The sequence below is a fragment of the Octopus bimaculoides genome, chromosome Z, assembly GCF_046866305.1.
Source record: "Octopus bimaculoides isolate indiv1 chromosome Z, ASM4686630v1, whole genome shotgun sequence".
NCBI lineage: Eukaryota > Metazoa > Mollusca > Cephalopoda > Octopoda > Octopodidae > Octopus > Octopus bimaculoides.
Window position 1 is genome coordinate 359,126 of NC_142944.1, and position 25,858 is coordinate 384,983.

The 25,858-nt window shown below is 36.4% G+C and overlaps 1 protein-coding gene and 1 pseudogene across 4 annotated transcripts in view; one reads left to right on the forward strand and one right to left on the reverse strand.

Annotated features, from left to right (window-relative positions):
* LOC106872443 (uncharacterized) overlaps positions 1-25,858 on the reverse strand; it is a 547,002-nt gene that overhangs the window by 132,719 nt on the left and 388,425 nt on the right. The window lies entirely within an intron of this gene.
* LOC128249643 (5S ribosomal RNA) lies at positions 1,063-1,181 on the forward strand (annotated as a pseudogene).

A 25,858-nucleotide genomic window follows, 5' to 3' on the forward strand; every position in this document is an offset into this window, starting at 1 on the left:
TTCTGCTCTTACCCCTTCTGTCAGAGAGCCATCTATCTCGGGGCTTGTAGTCTTGCAAGCTGCATGGTGACATCACTGGTGCTGGTGCCAGAATAAAAAGCTCACAGTTCATTCTGTAAATAATTGGTGTTGGGAAGGGCATCCAGCAGTAGATTCGAAGCAAATATAGTGGAACATGATGCAGTCCTTCAAGCCTTTGGATCCTGTTGAATCTTTGCAACAATGCTAGCCTGGAATCATCATCATCATCATCATTGTTTAATGTCCGCTTTCCATGCTAGCATGGGATATGGATATTAAATGGTTAAATGCTGCTGCTGATGATAAGATGTATGTACCTTTGTGTATCATCTTTATTATATTTGCATCTACTTTTCTAGGCAAGTATGGAAAAGACAAAATTCAATAAGGCAGATTTCCTACAGCCGGATGCCCTTTCTGTCACCAATCCTCACCCTTTTTCCAAGCAAGGGCATATATACTCCTACTCCTTCCATCACAAACAGCACAATAGCCAGACATTGTTAAATGGAATGACATCATCTTTAAGAGTGAAGTTGACTGATGACCATCACACTGTCTCAGCACACACACACACACACATACACACACAATGACTCCTCTCAGTCTTTTGATGCTGCACCTCTCAGCAAGGCTTTGGTTAGCTCAGGAATTTAAACACTTGCTCAACATCCTGCACAAGGCAGGGCACAGTGAGCAAACTTCTTAATCACACAACTGTACAATTAAATACCTTTTGCTCTCTTTCTCCCTGTCCCTCGTTATATATACAGGTGTGAACTAAATTCGACGAATGGCACCCATGCCAACGTCATCTCCTTCATTGGACATGAAACTCGGCTTGTTTTCAAATTTCTGGCAGAGTGAATTGTGCCATGGTGCTGTTTTACTCACAGACAATGCCTAACTGACCCTACTGTACTGTGTAGTCAACAAAATAAAAAAATAACAAGGTGCACACATAAAATAAAAAATATAAAATGGCAACAATTAACCCATCGCACCCTGTACATATATATATACATACACATACATACATACATATATATATATATCATGTTGAGAGCACCGGTTGTCGTCCGATCACCGAAGTTAAGCAACGTCGAGCCTAGTGAGTACTTAGATGGGTGACCGCTTGGGAAACCTAGGTGCAGTAAGTGTCACACACAAATGGCAGTGCATCAGCATGACCGCAGTTCTGAGCTGAAACTACAGCAAAAATATATATATATATATATATATTTTTTTTTTCTAATTTCATTGAGCAGTGAAATTGAAAATGCCCTCAAACTGATGAAACAGACAAAGCTCCTGGGAAGACGGCATCACAACACTCATAGCTTAGCAGAAAGTCTTAAAAAAAATAGCATGAAAGCAAAATATATGTGGTCAGGAGACATGGCACAAGGCTGAATAGAAGTGGGAAATGATGAAATTGTGGAGGTAAAAGAGAGTGCATCTACTTACAGCACTTACAGTGAATATGCATGGAGATATAGATGCTAAAATCTCAAAAAGAATAAGGGTAGGATGGAGAGCATTTAACTGAAGAAAGGATGTGCTCAAAACAAAGCTGGATAATTCCACATTTGCCAGACTCTTCAATAGCATCATCCTACATGGATTCTTTTCACAAGACATGGACTGCTATGAAGAGGATAGATTGTTGATTGGCTACAACACAAACAGCCATGGAAAGATCCATGCAAAGAATATTATTAAGAGAGCACATTCAAAATAATACAAGAGCGGAGTGGCAGGAATGATGTGATCACAGAATACTGGAAACAAATTCTGCCAGGCTGGTCATGTTGCAAGATTCACAGAAACAGAGAGACCTGTGCAGTTGCCGTGTGGTATAAGAGATTTTAAAAAAGCCACTTAGAAGGCTTTCCTGATGACGGGAAGATGATATAGTTAAACAATTAAGGTCAAAATGGAAAAGAATGGTGCCATCAAGGCAGAATTATAAGCACATTGTGATCAGTGGTGTGTTACAGCATCTGATGGTCTGGTTGATACTGTAATATGTGCATATGTGTGTGTGTGTATATATATATATATATATATATATATATATATATATATATATATATATATATATATATATATATATATATATATATATATATATATATATATATATACATACATGTACAAGAGTTATGAAATAGAATAGGAAAGATCTGGGCTAGATATGTTTCATAGTGAGCAGAACTTCAGAAGTGGTAAAATCCAAGTGCGGTGTATACCACTGGATACTCTTCAGGCCAAGGATATCTTCAGCTTATCATTCTTAGATGCGAAAATATATCCATAGCTTTCTGTCTCAATAAACCACTATTCTCCCTGTAAGTTGTTATTTTATATTTACTATGGATTGCTTGACGCTAACTTTCTTCCTACACATCGATCCCTGGATCTGACATTTAAATTTATATATGTATACATATTACAACAAAAATTTTATATCTTGGACATAGAGTTACCCAAGATTTTGCATTCAAAAAGCAAAGCCATGTGGACAGCTCGTCAGACTCTTTATAAATACAAAATTTAAAATATATGGCCGCCTGATGGGCTCCCATGCCGGTGGCACATAAAAGTACCCACTACACTCTCAGAGTGGTTGGCATTAGGAAGGGAATCCAGTGGTAGAAAACCATGCCAAATTAGATTGGAACCTGGTGCAGCCTCCCCGCTTGCCAGTTCTCAGTCAAACTGTCCAACCCATACCAGCATGGAAAGTGGACGTTAAACGATGACAACGACAATGATGATATATTTACATGCCTATATATCATCATCATCATCATCATTGTTTTCATTTAGCATGCATGATCCAGCTATAGAAACCATGCCAAATTAGAGTCTGGAACACAATGAAGTTCTTGGATATATGAGATCCTCTAAAGCATCTGATGCATGCCAGCACGGAAGGTGCTTGTCAAAAGATGAGGAATTTGATGATTTCTAATCAGAATAGAAAATTTATAGGTTTCAAAGCAGTTGTGCATAAAAGTTGTTTTACTTTTATTCTCATTTTGAATTAAATGTTTACTGTGGAAGGACAGCTGACACTTATCTGCCAAAATAACATCCTTACCAGCAATAATAACAACCTGACAAGCAAGAATAACATCCTTCCCAGCAAGAATAACATCCTTACCCACAAGAATAACATCCTTACCAGGAATAACTGTCCTTACCAGCAAGAATAATGTCCTTACCTGACAAGCAAGAATAACATCCTTACCAATAAAAACACCTTCCTTACCACCAAGAATAACATCCATTCTAGCAAGATTAATATCCTTTATGTTTTCTGACTGCAAGCAAATATATCATTCATGATGTATTTATCTTTTGTGAATATTTTTAAGGTATTTTCTAACAATATTTCTTGATTTTGTTGTTGCTTAGCCTTAGGACTGCTGTACTAAAGCAAGCCTATTATCAGAAACCAGGATCACCCAAATACATAATCCAATAATTGTTTAAGACAACAAAATGGAGATTGAAAGAGACCAGACTGCTGTGTCTAGCAGGCTGAATGTCTTTGTAGAGATTATTTTGTTAGTTCACTACTCCATTTAGAGTGTCTGGTAGTATTTAGCTTTGTCCTCTTATTAGATCATGCAGGGGTCAACTTTACCTCTTACTTTTTTTGGCATTGAGATTAATTATTTTGATTAATTACATCAACTAAACCTGTACACTTCACAAAAAGTGTGTAGTTTTGACAAGAGTTTCAGAATATAATTAACACTAGGAACATTTCCCGATCCATGCATTTGTTTCTACAAGTAGGATTGTTAGTTTAGCAAAATTGTGTTGTGTAGGAATTTCTTGGCTGTTAATTATCAGATGTCTTTCCCTGGTTACATCTTAGTATTTCAGTGTTTTCTTTTTTTTTTTTTAATTTTCACTGTCTTGTTATCATATTTCTGTTGAAATGCACTGCCTTTGTTTCAATAAATGAAAAAATGAATTTAGAAAGACAACTTTGGCATTATTAAACTGGTGTTTTGGACATAAACTGGAAGTTTATATCATAGAACCAGGAGTGGGCTGATATCAATAGAAATAACAAGTTATGTGTGAACCTCACCTTTGGATTAACAAATGAAGTATTGCAGTTGTTGTTTAGTCATGCTTTACCAGTTTATCCTTCACTTATCGGACTTATGACCATAAGTAATCTAATGATGCCAATCTCTTATATTTCTTAGGCACACTGACCCTAGACTAACATTATTCAATGTATGCATTTTTTTTTCTAAGATGGTAGAGAGTGATTTGGTGTTGAAATGGATATACTACTCTCAGTTCAAATCCATTTGAAGTCATATTTGCCTTTCATCTTTCCAGGGATTAATAAAATAGAGTTCCAGACCTGTACTACGGTTCAGTTATTTTCTTCCCCTCTTTCATTGTGTCTGCCTGTGTGTCCTTAACTCTAGATGGAGTTGTAAGAGTGCATGTCCAGAAGAAATTGGCCATCATTAGATGTGGAGAGGAATGGATTCTACCTGGATTAAGAGTGCCAAGACATCCCAGACATGCTATATACCTTAGCAGCAATACTACAATTCCATCTACAGTTAAGAACACCTGGCAAGGGAAATTAAGCAGCTAAGATCAACCAATCACATAGAGATGTTCTTGTCAGCTTTGATTTCCCTTTGAAATGCTAAATAATGTAGAAAGATAAAAAAAAAAAACCCTGTTGATACCCTTTTGCATTCTAAAGTTACTTTTAAATCATTTGACCAAAACTTTTTGGCAGTATGGAGAGTGTATTTCTTCCAAGTGTGCATCTGTTCTATGGATCAACATTTGGTACCGAGGGAATTTTGAAAAGAGTGATCCCTGATTTGTAAGATGTAAATCAATATATAACAGTCATGGATTTATTATAATCAATTCACGTAATTTACGGATTTATTTTTGCCTCTACTGCTTGCCTACTGCATGTATGCATGTATGTATGTATGTATGTACGTATGCATGCATGTATGTATGTATGTATGTATGTATGTATGTATGTATGTATGTATGTGTGTATGTGTGTGTATGTATGTATGTACGTATGTATGTATGTCTGTATGCATACGTGCATGTATGTATGTATGCATGTATGTACATGTGTATATATGTGTTGTGTTGTGTGTGTGTGTGTGTGCCTGTCTGTCTATCTCTTTCTGTCTGTCTATCTGTCTGTTTGTCGGTTTGTCTATCTATATGTGTATGTAAATATCCATGTATATGCATATGTATCTATGTATATGTGTTTATACATGTGATAATGTTATCTTCCTTTCATTTGTTTTTTTTTTGTTAGTCTTCTTCCCAGAAGGAGGGATCAGGTTTCTAACAAAGAAGCAAAAATCACTGGAATTTGGATGACAATGACGGTAATTGTTACATATCAAAGTCTTGCATATTTCCAACCTTCCTCTAACAGACTGTCACAACAATGCTAAAGCAATTGTTGTCATTAACTTTTGGTTTAAATGTGAATTTATAACAAACTCTTTCTGTTAGTCTTTCATCTGTTTACTTTTTATGGTCTTTGGAATGTAGCCTTGCTGGGGGACAGCTTGGAAGGGTTTATTCAATTAAATTGACCCTAGTACTTATTTTCAGTCTGGTATCTATTTTATTGTCTCCTATTTGCTGAACTGCTAAGTTACAAGGCTACAAACAAATCATCACCAGTTACTACATGGCAGGAAACAAATAAAATGATTCACACACACAAATATAATGAGTTTCCACAAGGTCTCTCTCTCCTAAATTCATTGGGTGGCCTGGCACTATAGAAAATCTCTTATCCAAAGTGCCTGGTGGTAGGTTTGACCCTGAAACCGCATGCTTGCTAAGCCAACTCATTTTATCCCACACCCATGCCTGCAGTTCTTTCTAACTATTCTTCTTCTCACTGATGTAAGGAGAAATGTTCACATGTGCTGCGGCAACTGACCTCACTCACTCGACATGATTGTCACTTCCTCTTCCAAACAACTCACTCAGGCTGCTTATGTTTGCACTAGGGCAATGTTTTCATGGGAATACCTCACCAATATTCTTTGATTTGATTTGAATTGTACACACACAGATATATACACATATACATATGTGTACAAGTGTGTGCATGAGAGAGAGAGAGAGTGTGTATGTGTGTGTGTCTATGCATGTATGCATACATGCATGTATGTTTATGTGTCTGTATGTGTGTAAGCAAGTGTATATGCCCTTAACCCTTCAGCATTCAAATTATTCTGTCAAATGTAATGATTATTCATTCACATTGTGTAGAAATTAATCCTGCATTATCTCATAGCCTTGAAGTTTGATGATGTGATACTTTAAATTTAGAATGACATTGTAGGGTAGGTGTGAGAGATCAAATCTATCCTATTTGAACTTATAGCAAGTAGAATATTTTGGCTGGATATGGCCAATTTAAATGCAAAAGAGTTAAAATGTACCTATTTAAGTTATTTCTGTTTGAAAAAAATGACAAAAAAAATCTATATATTGGTATGTGTGTGTGTGAGACTGTCTATGTATGTATGTATATGTGACTGCCTATGTGTGTAGGTATGGCTCTATATATTTGTGTAGTGTATGTATATACATGTGTATACAGGGATGGCCTTGTGGTTAAGAAGTCCACAACCACATGGTTTTTGGTTCAATCCCACAACATAGCAGCATGGACATGTAAATTCAACTATAAATCCAGGCAGAGAACATAGCCTTAGAAATGGATTTTGGTTGATGGAAATTGAATGGAGCTCATTGCATATATGTGTATGTGTGTGTATATGTGTGTGTGTATGTGTGCATGTGTGCATATAAATGTATATGCATATGTGTGTGTGTTGGCATCTCCTTGTCTTCTCATTGTTTTGTATGAGAGTTACCATACATGTGCTGTCATTCATTTCCAAATCTCCATGAAATCATGTCTGGCCATAAGAAATATCACATTTTTGGAAGCAAGAGGTGGCGAGTTGGCAGAGTGGTTAGCATGCCGGGTGAAATGCTTAGCAGTATTTTGCCTGCCGCTACGTTCTGAGTTCAAATTCCGCCGAGGTTGACTTTGCCTTTCATCCTTTCAGGGGGGTCGATAAATTAAGTACCAGTTACGCACTGGGGTCGATGTAATCGACTTAATCCCTTTGTATGTCCTTGTTTGTCCCCTCTATCTTTAGCCCCTTGTGGGCAATAAAGAAATAAGAGGTGGCTGGTGGCTATCCAACTCATGCAAGTATGGAAAAATCAACATGAATGTGATGACAACGACATAAATATAGAGAGAACAGGGCAGGTATTCACTATATATATATATCTACATTTAAATATATATATATATATATATATACATATATAAGATGAGGAATTTAGGACAAGGTGACCGAAACTAATAAAGATGCAGTCTGAGCACTCCAATTGACAAGCCACTAGGATCCCAGTTGAAATAGTGGCTGGAGTTATGCTAGCACAAATGTCCAGTTGGAAGAGAATCGATAGTTAGTAGCTTACCTTAGAATCAGTAGGTATGAGTTAAAGAAGAGGAAAACGGTTATTCAAGGCAGGACTAAGTTTATTTAGTTTAGTTTAATTTAAGAGAGTTAATGCTAATACAATGTAAATAGAATTAATAGATGTAGATATAGTCTCTTACAGCTGTTTTTGGGATATCTCAGTTACTGGATTATCATATTGATCCAAGGTTCCAAATGCTGGGTATTCTGTCATCGGAGAAGTATAAGAAATATAAGCAGAAAATTATAGGCCTATAATTTCCTGTTTATATTTGATATTCGGTTTAAACTTATTTGGATCAAAGTCAGCAGTTAATGAATGAGCAGGGAAGGAATTCCAGAGAAATGTATTCCAAGGAAGAAGGATTGTGAGAAGTGTCTTTGGTATTCAGGAGAGAATTTTCAAAGTTTGATAGGCTTCTTCAAACTTTCTGGATCATTAACCTTCATTGGCATGATGAACCAAAATCAAGAAAACTTCTATTCAAACAATACTTTTGTGGATAAAGAACAAAAGTATAGTTTAAACAACAATGAAGATAGTAATATTGCTGATGCTGATGCTGATGATGTAGCAGATGATGAGGAAGATACATAAATACTTTACTTAATTCATTTTGTTTATTGAGAGTACACCCTAACATACAGGTGCAAAGTATTATGATTGCCATTGTATAATATATATATATAAATAAATAAATATATATATATATATATATATATACACACACACATGTATATATATAATCTCTCTCTCTATATATATATATCTGTGCTTGTTATACTACTATTTTATATATATATATATCAATGTATGTTTACATACATATATATACATGATATATTTATGCATGAACATATATATATATAAATAAACATATATCTATATATTTGTATGTGTATATGTTTGTGTGTATATATATATATATATATACATACACACACACACATATACACCAGTCTACCCTATGCCCACATTATTACATGAGCTTCCTTAAGGATAGGAAGAAATAGCAAGGGTGTCCAGCTGTAAAAACAATTGCAGTAACAAATAAATCATACCAGCCCAGCCCACCACCTCAGATAGCAATGAAATATAGAGGTAAGACAGTAATAATAAAATAAATAAATACATAAAATACTATCTTATCTTGATATCTAAACATACAGGCAGGATATGATCCTTAAGCACACATCTATATTATTCTATTTTCTGTCTTTCAGTGTGTGTGTGTGTGTGTGTGTGTCTGTGTGTCTATGAGTGTGTGTGTGTGCACATGTGTGTATACTCACACAATTTTATCATCAATCCATTTATTTGCTTTACTTGGGCAATCTATCTGTGTATTTATCTACCTATCTAATTGTGTTGGCATCTATCATCCTACCTGCTTGTGTAATTATGTATGGATAATGTGTGCGGTGTGTTTATGTGTGTGTGTTGTTTGTATTTGCTTAATCACACAAAAATATTAAAGTGTTCTATGCCCCTTTATATTATTAATTAATTGTTTATCTATCTCTCTCTTTCTCCTTCCCTTTCTCTTTCTCCTTCCCTTTCTCTTTCTCTTTCTCCTTCCCTTTCTCTTTCTCTCTCTCTCTCCCACATGCACACACACATACAACATCATATATAAATTAATTTACGAATTATTTAATACAGTTACACACGTGTGTATGTAACCTTCACACACACACACACACACACACACACACACACACACACACACACACACACACACACACACATGCTTACACCAGTTTATATACTTACTTCACATGTACAAGCATTCACCCCCTCCTTCCCCACCCACATACAAACACACATAGATGCATGGCCGAACGCTCATTCACACTTGCACAAGACACGCAGCCGGTCATAAACATGCAACTGTGTGCAGGCGCAAGGATGTTGTTCCCATGGAAACAGTTAATCTCGTTAATTAGATGGCAAATGTGTGAGCAAATGAGTCATAGATAGTGATGTGGATATTTACAAAGTTATTATTACCATGGCAATGGTGATGGGAGAGTGGGAGGGATGTTGACAGATATCTGCTCCGCCCACCAATAAACTCCCAGAGTGTGACCTGCCGAAAACTAAGGCTACGTCAGGTCACTTCATTAATTTTCAGGAGTAACTAAGTAGTAAATATAATTCAAAAGAAAAAAGTCTACCAAGGGGAATAACTGAAGTGGGCCAATACCATGAATTTAGATCAGTAAGGTATGAAGTAATCTACTGAATTATGTGTATACATGAAAAAATAAATAAATAAAAATTCTCAATTAATTACAAATTTCCATCTTTGTAAGAGAAAGAAAACTAATACCTAGTGGTTAGTGTTAGAAATTCTGCAAGAAAGGGAAATAATTTCAAGAAATTGTTTCTAAGCTCATGATTAGAAATTTGGAGGAGGTGAGAGGGTTAGTTAAATTGAACTCAGTATTTGACTGGTACTTTATTTTGTGAAACTCAAAAGGATGAGAGGAGAAGCAGACCTCAGCCACATTTGAATTCAGAATGTGGAGAGTTGAAAGAAAGAAAAAGAAAAACTGCAAAGTATTTTCTCTGATGCTCTAAAATGATTCTGCCAAATCATCTTCTTCATAATATTGTTTGTAACGTAAGGGTTAAGGCTTAGAATTAGAGGAAGGTGAAGGAGGTCAGTTGATAAATGATACTAGCCCTTAAAAAAGATGGAAAGTAATATTGAAATCAACAGGATTTGAACTCGGAACATAAAGGGCTGGAAAAAAATGAGTGTTAGACACTTTCTTCAATGCTTTAACAGTTCTCTAAATTTACTATCTTAGATAATTTCAAGGAATTAACAATCTTTCAAAATTTATGGGATGAGGTGGTAGCACAATCTTCGAATGATGGGCCTCACAGAGGCAATGACATGCAACTGAGACCTTTGGAGATATGCTGTGCTTTGAGAAGACCTGTCAAGCCAAGTGAGATCATAGTCATGGCCGATACCAGTGTCATTTAACAGGCCCATTAAAAGCACCCTCCAGTCGTTGGGTGATATGCTGTGCTTGTGAAGACCTGTTGAACCAAGTGAAATCATAATCATGGTCGATGCCAGTGCTGTCTGGCACCCATGCTGGTGGCATTTATGTGTTGGACCTCATGGAGGCAGTGACATCAAGCTGAGTGAGATTGCACTTGTGGTCAATGCCAGTGATGCATAACTGGCCCTTTTAAAAGCACCCTTCAATCATTGGGCGATATGCTGTGCTTGTGATGACCTGTTGAACCAAGTGAAATTGTAGTCATAGCTGATGCCAGTGACTGGCACCTGTGTCAGTAGCACATAAAAAGCACTATTCGAACATTGGGTCTCATGGAGGCAGTGACAGGTGACCAAAACCGTTGGTGATATACCATGCTTATGTTGACCTGTGAAGCCAAGTGAGATTGTAGTCGTGGCTGATGCCAGTTTCAGGTCAATGGTACCCATGCTAGTGGCATGTAAAAAGCACCCACCACACTCTCAGTCAGAGTGGTTGGGGTAGAAACCTTGCCAAATCAGATCGGAACCTGGTGCAACTTCCTGGCTTACCAGTTTTCAGTCAAACTATCCAACCCATGCCAGCATAGAAAGCAGATGTTAAATGATGATGATGACACTTAGTGGGAAATGTAGTCTTTGTTTGTGGGAAAGGAGTACATCTATGGAGATATTTTAGCCATATTGGATCTCATCAGCATAATAAAGTTCACTGCAAGTGATGACAACTTGTTTTTACAGACAAGGAAAGCAGTTGTGAATAATTTTTGGCAAGTAAAATTTGCAAAAATCTTTTTAAAATATGAAAATAACCAAAATAACTAAAATGGACTGAGGGTGAGAAATACTAAATGACATATGCAATATACTAAATGACATATACAATATACTAAATGACATATACAATATACTAAATGACATATACAATAGAGCAAAATAAAGAAAATTGTGAAAACGAGAATTCTGAATATGACAATAATCTAAAGGTGAGAATAATTAAAGAATGAATATGAATGGAAGACTTCAATGGAAGACCAATGAAAGCACTCACCGAAACATAAAACTTAATTATGAAATAAGAACAATAAAAACCACATCACAAATTTAATGAAAACTGATGTAAATGCCAAGATTATCAAGGTAAATGAAACAATATATGCAGAAGAGACACTGTAGTTGCAAAGGAAAATTGGGTTCATTCTTAGATCTACTTATTCTGGAATATCTAAATGTAAAAAAACAAATACAGAATTAAAAAAAAACCAGGAAACAAGAGGAAAAAAAATCTCTCAATCCTTAATGAAATCAATAATGAAAACAAAATGAAAAACACAAATAATCCCAAAATATAATATAGCAAAACAAAAATGTACCTCAAATTAATGAATGTCTAAATCAAGAGATCCTTGTTAAACTGCAAAGAATCATTGGTATGAAAAACGTCAAGAATTCTTTAAATAAAACAAAAAAAAATTGATTCCAATTAAAATCGATTTTATCAAGATGTTGATAAAAGAAAAATAGACATCAATGCAATCCCAGCAGTGAGAGAAAAGGAATGTGAGAAGAGGGGTTGACGAGAATGTTTGAAAACAAGCGCAGCACCTGCACAGTTGTGGAGGGCAATATCAACTCAAGTGGTAGCTGAGATGCTAGGATAAAAAAAACCAAACAAACAAAAGGAACTGGGAAGGATGATAAGATCCCAGACTTTAGGGTGAAATATTTTAATAGGCATGCATGAAGTTCTGGCAAAAATATTTAGCATTTAATCAACCCCTATGACTAAATACACAGCAAGGTCCCAAATCTACAAAACCCAAAATTCATAGGATAGAATTTATATGATAGTGGAAATTTGAAAGTAAGAAAGGTAATTGCGAGAAATTGTTTTGAGAACCAGAAATTTGTGGGAAATTAGTTGTTGAAGTTGATTGAAGTACTTGACCAGAAGTTTATTTTGTTGGCCTAAGGATGATGAATTGTGGAGTGATTTAACAAGACTAGACAGGAAAATAAGGGGAATAATAACTGTATTTAGAATAACCCATTTGAGAGATTGTGTTTACTATGAATGGAATGACATAAGAGTCATCTATATCTAGAAAATTATTGTAAAATATCTGCTGTACAGCTAAAAAAATATGAAATGCAAGAATAAAGGGGAACAAATACAGAAAGAAAAAAACAAACAAAAGCATGCTTCTTGTCTTCAAGGAAAACAACTAATGCAAAACATGTTGTGAAATGAGAGATAGGGTGGGGGATGACTGATGATGTACAAGGAGGAGGTAGGGGAGTAGGAATGTATGTATGTTTATGTAGATATGACTGAGATGCAGCTTTCGAACAGTTGGAGGTTATGCCAGCATTAAAAAAAAATCTAAGAGAATGCCCAATGGTCACGTGAGCCATGTTATTTGGTGATGTTCAAAATTCAACTGGGCTGTTAAAAAGGGAGACTGAATGGGTGTACACTGCATTCCTTATAACCCTGATTTTGTTGACGCTGATATCAAAGCAAATTACTTCCTTCTATATTACAAGGAATTAATTATTTAAGAATTAAATGGTTAACAAGTCAATTCAGTATGCTTGTAGGGTTTTGAAAACTGCTTTGAGCAATGGAGTACACTAATTGAGTAGTTACACCTGATCATTGAGGGATAAAATACTTCAAGGTTTATAGCAAATAAGACTGGTTTCACAACAGGAATAATCAACGTCTACATAGTGATAATGATAAACCTCCATCAGGATAAGACACCAGTTTAGCACGGGTAACATTACCCGATGATCTGGTGGGATGTGACAATGGAGAGTATAGTGTTGTGTACAAAAAGGCGAGAGAAAGGATGAGAGATAAACTTCTACCAGGATAGGACATCAGTCTATCACAGGTAACATTACCAGATGATCTGGTGGTACCTAGGTGAATGATTGTTGTTATTTACTCCCGAATCAGCTCTAATTCACTTCGCCTCTGATCAAAGGCAACCCAAACATGACGATACCAGTTTTTTAGATTTTTTGTTTTGTTTTGTATATTTAGGACTAGTCTGTCTAATGTTTTGTTAAAACTACACAAGTCTATTTCGTAGATCTTTTATTCCAGATATTTTGAACAACGTCCAGGCATTTTCGACAACGTCTGTATATCCCTCACCATATTATTTGGAGGTATTAATCGGTTCGGAATGAGCTTTACTGGAAATGCCGTCAGTCGGGACTGACCGAGATACCGACAAAGTCACGAAGCTATTCTGCAAGAACTCGTTCAGTATCCAAGAATTGCTGACTTGGTGGAATTAACCAGCTGTTGCTATTCTAGCAAGAAGGATCTGGTTGGTTCATTATGATTCCTTACCTTTTTTTTCTGCCGTTAATCAATTGGAAAATATAAGGTCGTTATGTTTAACATTACGTCACAAACTGGGACAGACATTGAATTCATAACTGTTGCGAGATAAGATGAAACAAAATTGCCACAACAGTATTCCTGCAGGATATTGTAAAATTATTTAACTACAAACAGAAATAAAAGAAAAAAAAAGTTAAGTTCTAATTGTAATGATCATTAATAAAAAAAAAAGGCATTTCTGATGAATATAATGAATAAACATGAAATGCTTGCTACTGCATGGTCAATATTTCCGTTGGCTGAGTGTACATTCTCTTCAGATGTATTTAAAAAAAAAGCAAAACAAAATAAAATAAACTTTTGTTTGAATGGAAAAAAAAAAAGAGCACAAAAGCACAATAAAAAAAAAGCTAGATGAAGCAACAGTATTTGTCATAAACGGAAATGTCATCGCAACTGTAAACATAAAAGAGAAATATTTGACAATGAAAAACACGACGACGACGACGACTATGGTGGCATTAATAACACTGATGATTTCTAACATAAACACAGCGGGAACAATTCTCTCTTTGTGTGTGTGTGTGAGAGATAGAAAGGTCGAGGAAAAAAAACAGAAAGGAGAGACATAGAGAGAGAAGAGGAAAAAGAACAAAGTGGGAGAGAGAAAAACAAAGAGAGAGAGAGAGAGAGAGAGGGAGAGAGAGAGAGAGGGAGAGAGAGAGGGAGAGAGAGAGAGAGGGAGAGAGAGAGAGAGAGAGAGAGAGAGAGAGAGAGAGAAAAGAACTATAAGAAATAAAATGAATCCAATATTTGAATTTATTATTTGACTGGTATTTTCTTTCATTGATATTGGGGGTGGGTAAGTTGTAATAGAGACAGGGAGGCATAAATTGTTAATCGAAGGGAACAGACGATTTATATATCAACCTCTGTCCTCACCCCATCTATTACTTAACTGGTGTTTTCATTTCACCCCTTTGAAAACTAAAAGGTAAGGTTAAACTCGGTAACGTTTCCATTCAGAGTACAGGGGAACTTAATACTGTCAAATCTGCCACCCACCGTCTTTAAAGAACACCAGGGGATAGTTCAACAACCCTGCTTCTCTACTCGGAAAAATATCCAATAATACCGATTAAAAAGACTCAAATAGTAAAACAAACAAACAAAAAAAAACTGATGGAGAGTTTATAATACTGTGTAATGTTAATTGATTATATATTAGCAACAGTTAGTTTTAAACATATTTTAAGTATATAGGTACAAAGCCTAAAATTTGCAGGGTGTATTTTATTTCAATACTCAACTGGTACTTTTATTGATAACGAAGAGATGAAAAGCCAAGTCAACGTCTGCAAGTTTTAAATCCAGAACGTAAAGTGCCGGAATAAATATGACAGAGCATTTTTTGCTACGCTTCTAATGATTCTACCGATCCACCATTCCGAGCCAATAAATTCATGAATTTGTAAAGGTTCATGATTGCTGACGATCTGATACCACGTGCGGTTAATATTCATTTCACCGAAGTCGACTTTGCCTTTCATCCTTTCGGGTTGATGAATTAAGTACCAGTTGCATACTGAGGTTGAGCTAATCGACTCCCCCTCACCCAAAATTTCGGGCCTTGTGCCTAGAGTAGAAAAGGTTAATATTGATTTCAAATTTTGATACAAGGCCGGAAATTTCTGGGGAGAGTGTAAGTCGATTATATCGGCCCCAGTGCTCAACTAGTACTTATTTTATCGAACACGAGAGGATGAAAGGCAAAGTCGACCTCGGGAGAATTTGAACTCAGAACGTAAAGACAGGCGAAATACCGCTAAGCATTTCGCCCGGCGTGCTAGCGATTCTGCTGTTAATATTAACCAAAATCCGTTCTACCCGCCTCAAACAACAACAATAATGAACGCCAAACAATATAAATAAAAGTTGTATAATTGAGTCCAATGTGAAACCTCTCTCTCGGGTATTTATTTACGAATGATAACGTAGCGGCTAACATCTAGCTTTCGGCGCTTGGACCGTTGTATCCACCACCCTGATTGGTTCTTATTTGCGCGGCATTTGTCTCCAGTTCTGTTTCGCCCCAGGGTGCATACCGACCAATCGTGGCCTTCTGTTAAGGTCACGTGAGAGAGAGTTTTTCTGCTTTTTCCGGAGCCCTTTTTTTAATCTATAAATAACCCTCTTTCATCCACGCCAGTTTGTCTCAACTTCAGACCTCTCACAGGTCTGGTCGTTTGACCACACACCAACCAGCCACTTTCCAGCGACGACAACACCACCGATCTACTGTCTACAACAGTTCCGTTGCCAGCACCAACACCACCACCAGAGTACACGCTACCAACAGCAACCGCGGTTCCATCTCAACACTGTTTGTGTGGATTGTTTCCACCATGAAAATAACAGCCAGAACCAACCTACGAGGATCTTCTGTACCAAATAACCGGTCACAACATCGACGCTCAACTTCACACACAACATGTGACACCTCAGCTCTGCTATTCGGCCACGATCTCTTGCACAGATATTCTACCTACTGTGTAACTCTTCTATGAACTGGTATTTCTCTATCTTTGTGTTCAGGACTCTCTTAGTCTATGTTACAGACTCTCATTCCATGCTCTGTATTTCTCACTCACATACACACTTATTACTGTATACATACTATTGTTCATACGAAGGCTTGTCTTATGTATTGTATTGTTTATATTGCCGCATGTACGCACACACAGACACATAGACACATATCTCACTATGCTAATAAAACTTACTCTCTCTATATATCTAACGGTTCTCTCTCTCTCTCTCTCTCTCTCTCTCTCTCTCTCTCTCTCTCTCTCTTTCCGTGCTCGCATCTCACAAGCGAGCCTTCATTATGTCATATTACATGTTTTGTGTCGACCGTGCGACGCGTGAAAAGGAGCCTGTTTCCAATTCGTCGCCATCTCCTTTGGTTCGCACGGTCGTTTCCCTACAAGTCCAATGTAAAAATTAAAGGAGTGCATTCTTTGACCCTGATGTATAAATGGTCGGTAAAATAGAGCGAGGCAAAACTCGACTAGCAAAAACTAATAAACAGGTACCGGATGAAACTTAGGACATTTTGAATTAAAGATTCGGATTTTACTCTTGGAGTTTCGAAAAATAAAACAGATGAAGCCTAAATTGACTCGAGAAATATATTTCTATTATTTTACACACACTTTACAGCAGGGGTGGGGAAACCCCCGCCCGTGGGTGCAATTGCGCCCACGAGCACATTCTATTGCGCCCGCTGGCCGATATACTCGTATGTACAAAATATAATGAATTTTTCAATTACAAAATTTATACAATATTCACATGCCTATTTGCAACAAAGGTTGCGTTTCCACTGCGACTTAAAACGGTTAGAATCGAAGAGAAATAGTCTGGTAATTGCCATTTGACTGGAAATTTTGTTTTCTCTTTTGAACACATATTGCTAGGTTTGTACCACCCCCTTGAGACCCAACTACACTCAAGCTAAAAAATATAGAATACTTCATAAAGTAATATAAACGTCTTAAATTCAGTGGCGACATTAATGAAGATGTTACGCGTTAATTTAATGTGTTAAACTTATCTTTATTAATGTACATCGAATTATTAATAGATATATACAAGATTTACACAGATATAAAACCTTTTTCATAGGAAATTTTTGCCCGCGGCACTAAAAAGTTTCCCCGCCCCTTCTTTACAGCAACATTCCGCTTCCCATCATTTAAAATTTGGAGGAAAGATAACCTTATCTCAGTGAAACTTTGGATATTAGCTAAAAAAAAGTGTGAAAATGTGGCTCTCTTCTTTTTTCAGCTCCTTCATCAGACGAAAGACTATGTCCAAAACGTTATCACATTTACTTTATAACTTTTATTCCTTTCTTAAGCGTCAACCTAATAATATTTACTTTGAATGTCTCCTGACATTTGTTGTTTTCTGCTTTCGTTATTGATACACTCTTTGCTTTATGTGTGTGTGTGTGTATGTCGGAAGGGTCATTACGCCAATAATGATAAGAAGAAACTGTTGCACTGGTTCGATATCACTTTTTATTGTTAGTCAATTGGTTAGATATTTATCCAAATAACTAATCGATCGTTTTCTTAATGCACTAGTTTATATATATATATATATATATATATATATATATATATATATATATATATATATATATATATATATATATATATATATATATATATATATATGTATATATCGAAAATAAACCTATGTAACGCATATGAAATAAAGTAGATTGGAAAGCACAATGGAACAAAACCCCAGAGCGCACACACTGATCAACAAAAAGTGAATCAGAACAACACACAAAAATATAAATAAAAGGAAATATAAATAAAATTGATTTAGAAATAGGAAGTTATACGGTGGGAATCATGGGTATGATAATCTAAGGGGGCGGGTATTGGGTAATTAAAGAATTTTGAAAAATCGATTTTCCTAGGAACCTCTCAAGGATAAAACTATAAAACAGAAGTAAAGTAAAGTTCCTATGTCACAGACTCATAGAACCGGTTTCCCTGGTGTAATCATATTCCCCACCTGGATGGGACGCCGGTCCGCCGCAGGGTAGCTCATTTTTGCCAGCTGAGTGGACTGGAACAATGTGAAATGAAGTGCTTTGCTCAAGAAAACAACACATTGCCGAGTCAAGAAATTGAAACTACAATCTTACGATCATGATGCTGACACCCTAACCACTAAGCCACGCACCTTCACTATAGAATAACAGCAACAATAAAAATGCTGACCATCAAAAATTCAATGAAAGTAGACACGGTTAACAATATCACCAGGTTAAATAAAATAACAAGCAACTGCCAATGTGGTTGCAAAGAAAAGTGGTTACTCCTTCAGATCTATTTATAGAAGAATATCAAAACATCAAGTAAACTAACATGACAAACATACAGAAGCAAATAGAAAACAAGAGGAAAGATGTCACGATCGTGGATAACATCAATAACGAAGACACAAGTGGAAAAAAAACTTCAAAAACATACAATATAACAACAACAACAATAAATGCCCGGATGCAGTACCAGGCAGTGGCTCTCATGGCTTCTGATCTTAATTGATTGGAAGTGTTATCATGTACATTGTTTTGTCTTGATATAAAAGACGGACTACAACAAATATTCTGCTCAATGCCACAGATTTGCTGGTCAGTTGTTTGACCTTAACCAGTTGAGCATGTCCCTTGGTGGCTGACGATATGTGCATCTCTGATCACGAGCAGAAGTAGTGGGGGAGCATCATAGCCATGTGTTGAGAGGAGTTCTTTGGGGTTTGAAAAAATCACCTTTGGAAACATGGGTGTTTTGCTCAACATACTTAAACAAACCTTATTCAGGGACCTTTTGACCAGGATGGGCTACTCGACCTGAAGAAAATTCTAACTGGGCTCCACCTGCAAGCTCATGCGCTGTTTATCTTAATATGAGATCACCATGTCACGCACACATAGTTGTGATGCATGTGCTTGGTGTACCCTTATCAGACGGGTAGTCATGATGGGTATAATGGGCTTCGCATATTTGTACCCCAGCCTAACTTTGATGGCATGCACTTCTCTCTCACTCAATAATAACAATAATAATGATAATGATAATAATAATAATAATACAAAAATCGCCACGATGGTGTAGAGCAGTGTTTACATTGGAAAATATGTATACACTACAAAATCAGCACTCCTGCTTACTGGTATGGACATTATTCTGAGCCAGTCATTGAAGGTAAAAATGGCACTATCCTCTGGGATTTTCCAATCAACACCGACAACGATCCAGGCTAATCGACCAGACATAGTCATTAAAGACAGAGAAGACAGTACTTGTAGACTAATAGATGTGTTCCTACTGATAAAAATGTATCTGTAAAGAAATTTGACAAATTAAGTAAATATAAGGACCAGGAAATTGAAATACAAAATAAGTGGCATCTTAAAGTGAGAACTGTTCCTGTTATTGTGGGTGCCCTAGGTATGATAAGAAAGGGATGCCAGAAACATCTAGATAAGATCCCAGGAGAACCATGTCTCAAAGAAATCCAAAAGATTGCGCTGAGAAGTACTGCCCACATCCTTAGAAAAACCCTATCATTTTAAATGTTTGTATTGTATTACATGAAGATATTTCACTACCTTCCCTCCCCAAGCTTTCAGTCATACTGTAATATCTCTTATTCTTCACTCGCCCTAGGATGCTGGGTGTGTCTCGGTGAGTGGTTGTAACAAGCATGCAGATTAAAAGTAAATAATAATAATAATAATAATAATAATAATAATAATAATAATAATAATAATAATAGAAGTCTAAGAAAACTGAAGAGCGTCTGAAAGAAGAGATCTTTGTTAAATTGTAAAGAAATTGATGCCATGATTTTTATCAAGAACAAGAAAAAAAAAAAGGAATCAATGTAGCACTGACAGAAAGAGAAGTAAAATTTGAAGGGGAAGGAGGAGGAGGATTGGCATAGAAGGACTCAGCACGGACAAAACTGTTCAAAGCAACAGTTACGGCATATTAATAGTTGCGGGAGGAGACAAGAACGGAAGAAAAAGCTCAGATTATGTAAAGTAGCTTGCGCCGAAAGATTATGAAACGTGGACCAATATTTTCCCATCTTCAATATTACTTTATTTCGTTTAAGACGACAATGACCACAAATGTTTTCAGAGTGACATGGTCGTCGAAAGATATATGGCCGGCAGCTGGATTCCAGCTCACACAACACATACAATACCCAACACTATTGCCACAACACAATCACAACCTAATAAAATAACACAATCTACTCATCATACATTCTACACAATCAACACCTGACATTATGCTAACCCACACAACATATTCTACACATATATTGGTCAATAGTATAACATGACTCTTATTCAGCACAATCACCACTCGATACTATAACGTATACACAACACAATCGCAACCAAATAAACAGCACAATTTAGAAAGCAAGTTTTCTGTACTATCTTTTCTTAAATAACCTTCCCATATGGTCCCTTTATTACCAGATGTATTTTCTTGCGGCCCTCTTTCAGTGGTATAAATATCAGTGAGTAACAAAATAATAAAATCCGTATGTGTGATTATATATATAAAAAATATACAATTTACAACAAAAACAATACAAAACTTTATCAGCCGCACAGAACAAAACATAAAACAAAAATTTAAAAAAATGGTAACAAGGAATATCTTCCGTTGGGTGTGAGTGTTTGTTTTGGCACAATTTATCAAACTGCCTCTTGATATTTGTCAGTGATGATATTCAGAAGGGAATTTCTACGTTTTTTTAATGTTGAAAGGCATTTTGTCTTTATTGTTTTCAGAATCGAAAAGGTAGATTCACATGAATACAAGGAAAGGAATGGTGGAATTTAGTACTGGAAATTCTGATTTCACAATTCGGGGGTAAAAAAATGCACACATTTGGTTTTGAAAATTCAAGCTAATGACTTTGATTTTTCAAAGATGAATTTTCGAATCATTTGCAAAACTCTATCTATGTATAATTTCAGTGATTCTACCTTTCAGTTGACAAATACAAATTATTCATCATCGTGAATTATGTTTCTTAGTTTTAATTAAATATGACGCTTTCACGATGCCCTTAATTATTTTTCTTGAACCAAGGTATGCTTAAAAAAAAAAAAAAAAAAAAGAAACAACAATTTTTATAATTTTGAAGATTTCAGTTACCTTTCGAAAAATTAAAAAAGACTACACATAAACAAATAAATAAAATAAACAAAAAAACGGTAAAGATTTGCCCGAATAAGAAACATGACAAATATCAAAATATTTTAACCAACTTCAAACATCCATTCACCAAAGCATTCGTTAGAAATTAAGCAGACCGGACGGTGCTCATAGTATCCAAGTGCAAAAGGAAATTCATATTGCAAAAACAAATAAAGAATCGGATATTATTTATTGGACTTAGGAGTTTGTCACACACTTGTCACATGATCTCAACAAATACAAACCTTGACAACACGGCTCACTGCCTATATGTGTGTGTGTGTGTGTGTGTGTGTGTGTGTGTAAAATGGGCTTCCACACTTTCCGTCTACAAAATTCACTCACAAGGCACTATTCAGTCTGTAGCTAAGCCCCCCCCCCCCCCGGAGCAATTCTTGAGTTTTCCACACCCCAGGATTATACAACAGACCTAGAAGTGACGCCCCAAGAAAGGCGTCGCTGATGGGACAATTCAGATTGTTCTCAAGGACACCCTGAATTGCTTCCAAGACAACGACAAGTTTATTACCAAATTTCTCTACGATGTATCATATGAGACAGAGGTCGTTCTAAGAGTTGCACAGGTTAGAGCGGTGCCAACATTACTACCGACGATGAACGCCAAGCATTTTGGGAACATCTTAATTAAATTAACTTTACGTTCAACGGAATTATGGGCATGAAATTATCACAGATGATCTCTCTTTTCGCGTTTTCCCTCTGCAGTGCCATTACTACAAGGCTCAGGCAATTGGCAAAGTTTCAAATCTATTGCTAATTGTCACAGACGTTTGCCAAGAATATCAAGTTAACACATAACTCGTAATGCTGACCATCTACCCCCAGCGATTTTTTCCTTGCACAACTACTCAGTAATCCCTGCATCTTGGCTACTGTTATTGGCTTTTCTCGGTGCTTCATTTTCACCGATGAGAGTTACGACAAGTGTTAAACACAACCGTCTTCAGTCCACTGCTTTCAGAAACAATCTGGCAAATATCACTGAAAAAACATCGGACATTGAATAGTTCATCGAACAACTTTCGTTCCGCTGTACCCACCAGAGTATGTTCTCGAACAAAGCAGAAAAATGACTGAGCGTCAATTAAAACATAGTAGGCTGGATGCGATCTTAACAGGGCTTTATAAACTGACTAGACAATCCGTGACCCGTTGGGTCACCGGGGAAGTCTGAGTTTCCTAGCAACGGAGCTTTGTTTCGTGTTTGTTTTTTCTCTTCCCTGTTATTTCGCATGCTTTCAACGAATGTGACATCGAAATCACGTATAAACGGCTCCTTTCCCCAGTAATGGAAAGATTTGGCTGCTATTTCTTGCACGTCCTCCTACCAGGTGACAGGTATTTCGAGTCGTTTATCGCAAATAGCTGTTTTTTGTAGTAGGGCGTGCTAGAAATAGCAGCCAAATCTTTGGAGGCGTGACACGTTGAATACACTCGGAAGAAACCTATGGGGAAAAAAAAAACTATTTCGCACCGAGGTTACGAACGGGTCTTTTACGAAATATTTACCGTATTTTTAAAGTCATTTTCACTTTAAAATATTTTGCCCATCATAATGTGTCTAATGGAAAAGTTAGAGTTTCTTCCCTTTCAGGGTTAAGTTATTTTCGGAGTATTTTCCCATTATGCACTGTTTTACTCCCAAACTTCGAATATCTCAATAACCATTGGTCCGATTTACGCGAAACTTCCGTTCGTATTCACATTTCAGGGGCACTTTACTTTCAAAGCATTTTCCCATTATGCGCCAGTTTGGCTGTGTAACATTGCAAGCAAGCATTTTTAATGTATTATAGATAACTAGCTTCACCACCTCCATGTAATATGTTCAATCGCTATTTCTTAGCTAAACCTCATCGACTCTAAATTTTCTTTTTAAAGATCCCTCCACCCACTGCTGCTGCTGATCTTCCTCATGAAATTCAATCCAACCAATTCGCTGATTTTATTTTTGAAAACCTTAAAAAAGAAAATGACACGGTCAGCTTCCGATAGTTCCATTTTTGTCCAAGTGCAGTTCACAAAGCCGTGCTCTTTGCCGAAAAATTCGAAATTGTGGACACCTCGTTTATGCTAGAGACCCTTATACGCTAACTTAGCAAAAAATAAATAGATACTACTTGGATAACCTAATGCGTTTTCCTTCAAACCTACATTGGCACCTTTGGGATATCGAGCTGGTACTTAGACTATTGCAGGAACTTACCATCCAACCAAATTTGCTCAACTTCTGAACCTCTTACTTTTTAACTGATTATTTTCACACAACCCTAGTATGTGTATTAGATGATGATAATGATGCTACAACTCCTCCGCCTCCTGCCGTCATCACCACCACTACCGCCACCATCACCACCAACAACAATATTCCTTTCTACTATTGGCGTAGTCTTAATCTTTTATCTTTTACTTGTTTCAGTCGTGAGATTGTGGCCATGTTGGGGCACACCTTGAAGAATCTTAGTCGAACGAATTGACACGAGTACTTATTTTTTTAAAAGTTTCATACTTATTATTTCTATCAGTTATTTTTGCCGATACAGGGGTGTACACACACCCACACCAGTTGCCAAGCGGTGATGGGGCACACACACACACACACACACACACACACACACACACACACACACACACACACACACATCCGAGTTTGTATGGTTGTGTTTAGAAGAATATATCTTAATCAATGAAATTCCAACTTAGTCTGATTTCCATGTTTTATTATTTTACAATTTTTACAATTTTACAATGTTGAAACAAAGTAGTACTTTCATACGTTATGCAATCACCAGGTTTATTTAGTGATAGTCCTGTTGCACAATTGACAGAGTTGTCAGTTGCAGAACATGACTGTCGCTAAATAAACCTGATGATTGCGTAACGTATGAAAGTACTAGTTTGTTTCAATATTGTAAAATTGTAAAATTGCAAAAATTGCAAATAATAAAACATGGAATCAGACTTTTCATTATATATATATATATATATATATATATATATATATATATATATATATATACATACATATAACGGGCTTCTTTCAGTTTCCGTCCACAAGGCTTTGGTTGGTCTGAGGCTTTAATAGAAGACAGTTGCCCAAGGTGACACGCAATAGGACTGAACCCAGAACCGTGTGGTTGGGAAGCAAACTTCTTACCACCTGTGCCTGAAATTTTTGTTTAGAAGAGGGGATAAATCGATTGCATCGACCTCAGTACTCAACTGGTACTTATTTCATCGATCCTGAAAGAATGAAAGGCTAAGTCGACTTCGGCGGAATTTGAACTCAGAACGTACTGATGGACGAAATGCCGCTAATCATTTTGTCCGGTTGCTAATGATTCTGCCCGCTGGTTGCCTTATCAACAACAATAATAATGACAAGTGTTTCAAATTTTGGCACAAGGTCAGCAAATTTAGGGCAGGGTTTCAGCCGATATTATCAACTTCATTGTTCAACTGGAACTTTATTTTACTGACTCCGAAAGGATGAAAAGATAAGTTTGGCCTCGGCAGGATTTGAACTCAAAAATAGCAAGAGCAAAATACCACAAAGCATTTGTTCCGACGCTCTAACGATTCTGCTGAAGATGATGATGATGATGACGATGATAATGATTTTGATAAAGGGGAAGAGTGGGTGGCAGTATAGTGGCAGTGGCTGCAGTAATGACAGTTATTCTTATGCTAGCCACAAAGACGCTCTGAATACGTGATAAAGTAAATATACAACGCGAACAAGAACACACAAACGCACACACACATCTATGTTTGTGCGTATACAGAGTAAAATGTAAACATGATTTTAACAATGAGTCATCTAAAAGAATTGACAATAGTAACCGAATATGAACAGCAATCAACGTGATATTAAAATTAATCCATTATAAAACGTATATAAAAAATATGAAGTGCATGTATGAATAATTACAAGTGAAATGTATAAATACGAAATATGAATATATAATAGATCATTCTATATTCATTCTACGTAAGTGTGATTAGAGACAATAATTGCTTGACATTTTCGAATTATACGAGTCGAATAATATTTATAACTTGGTC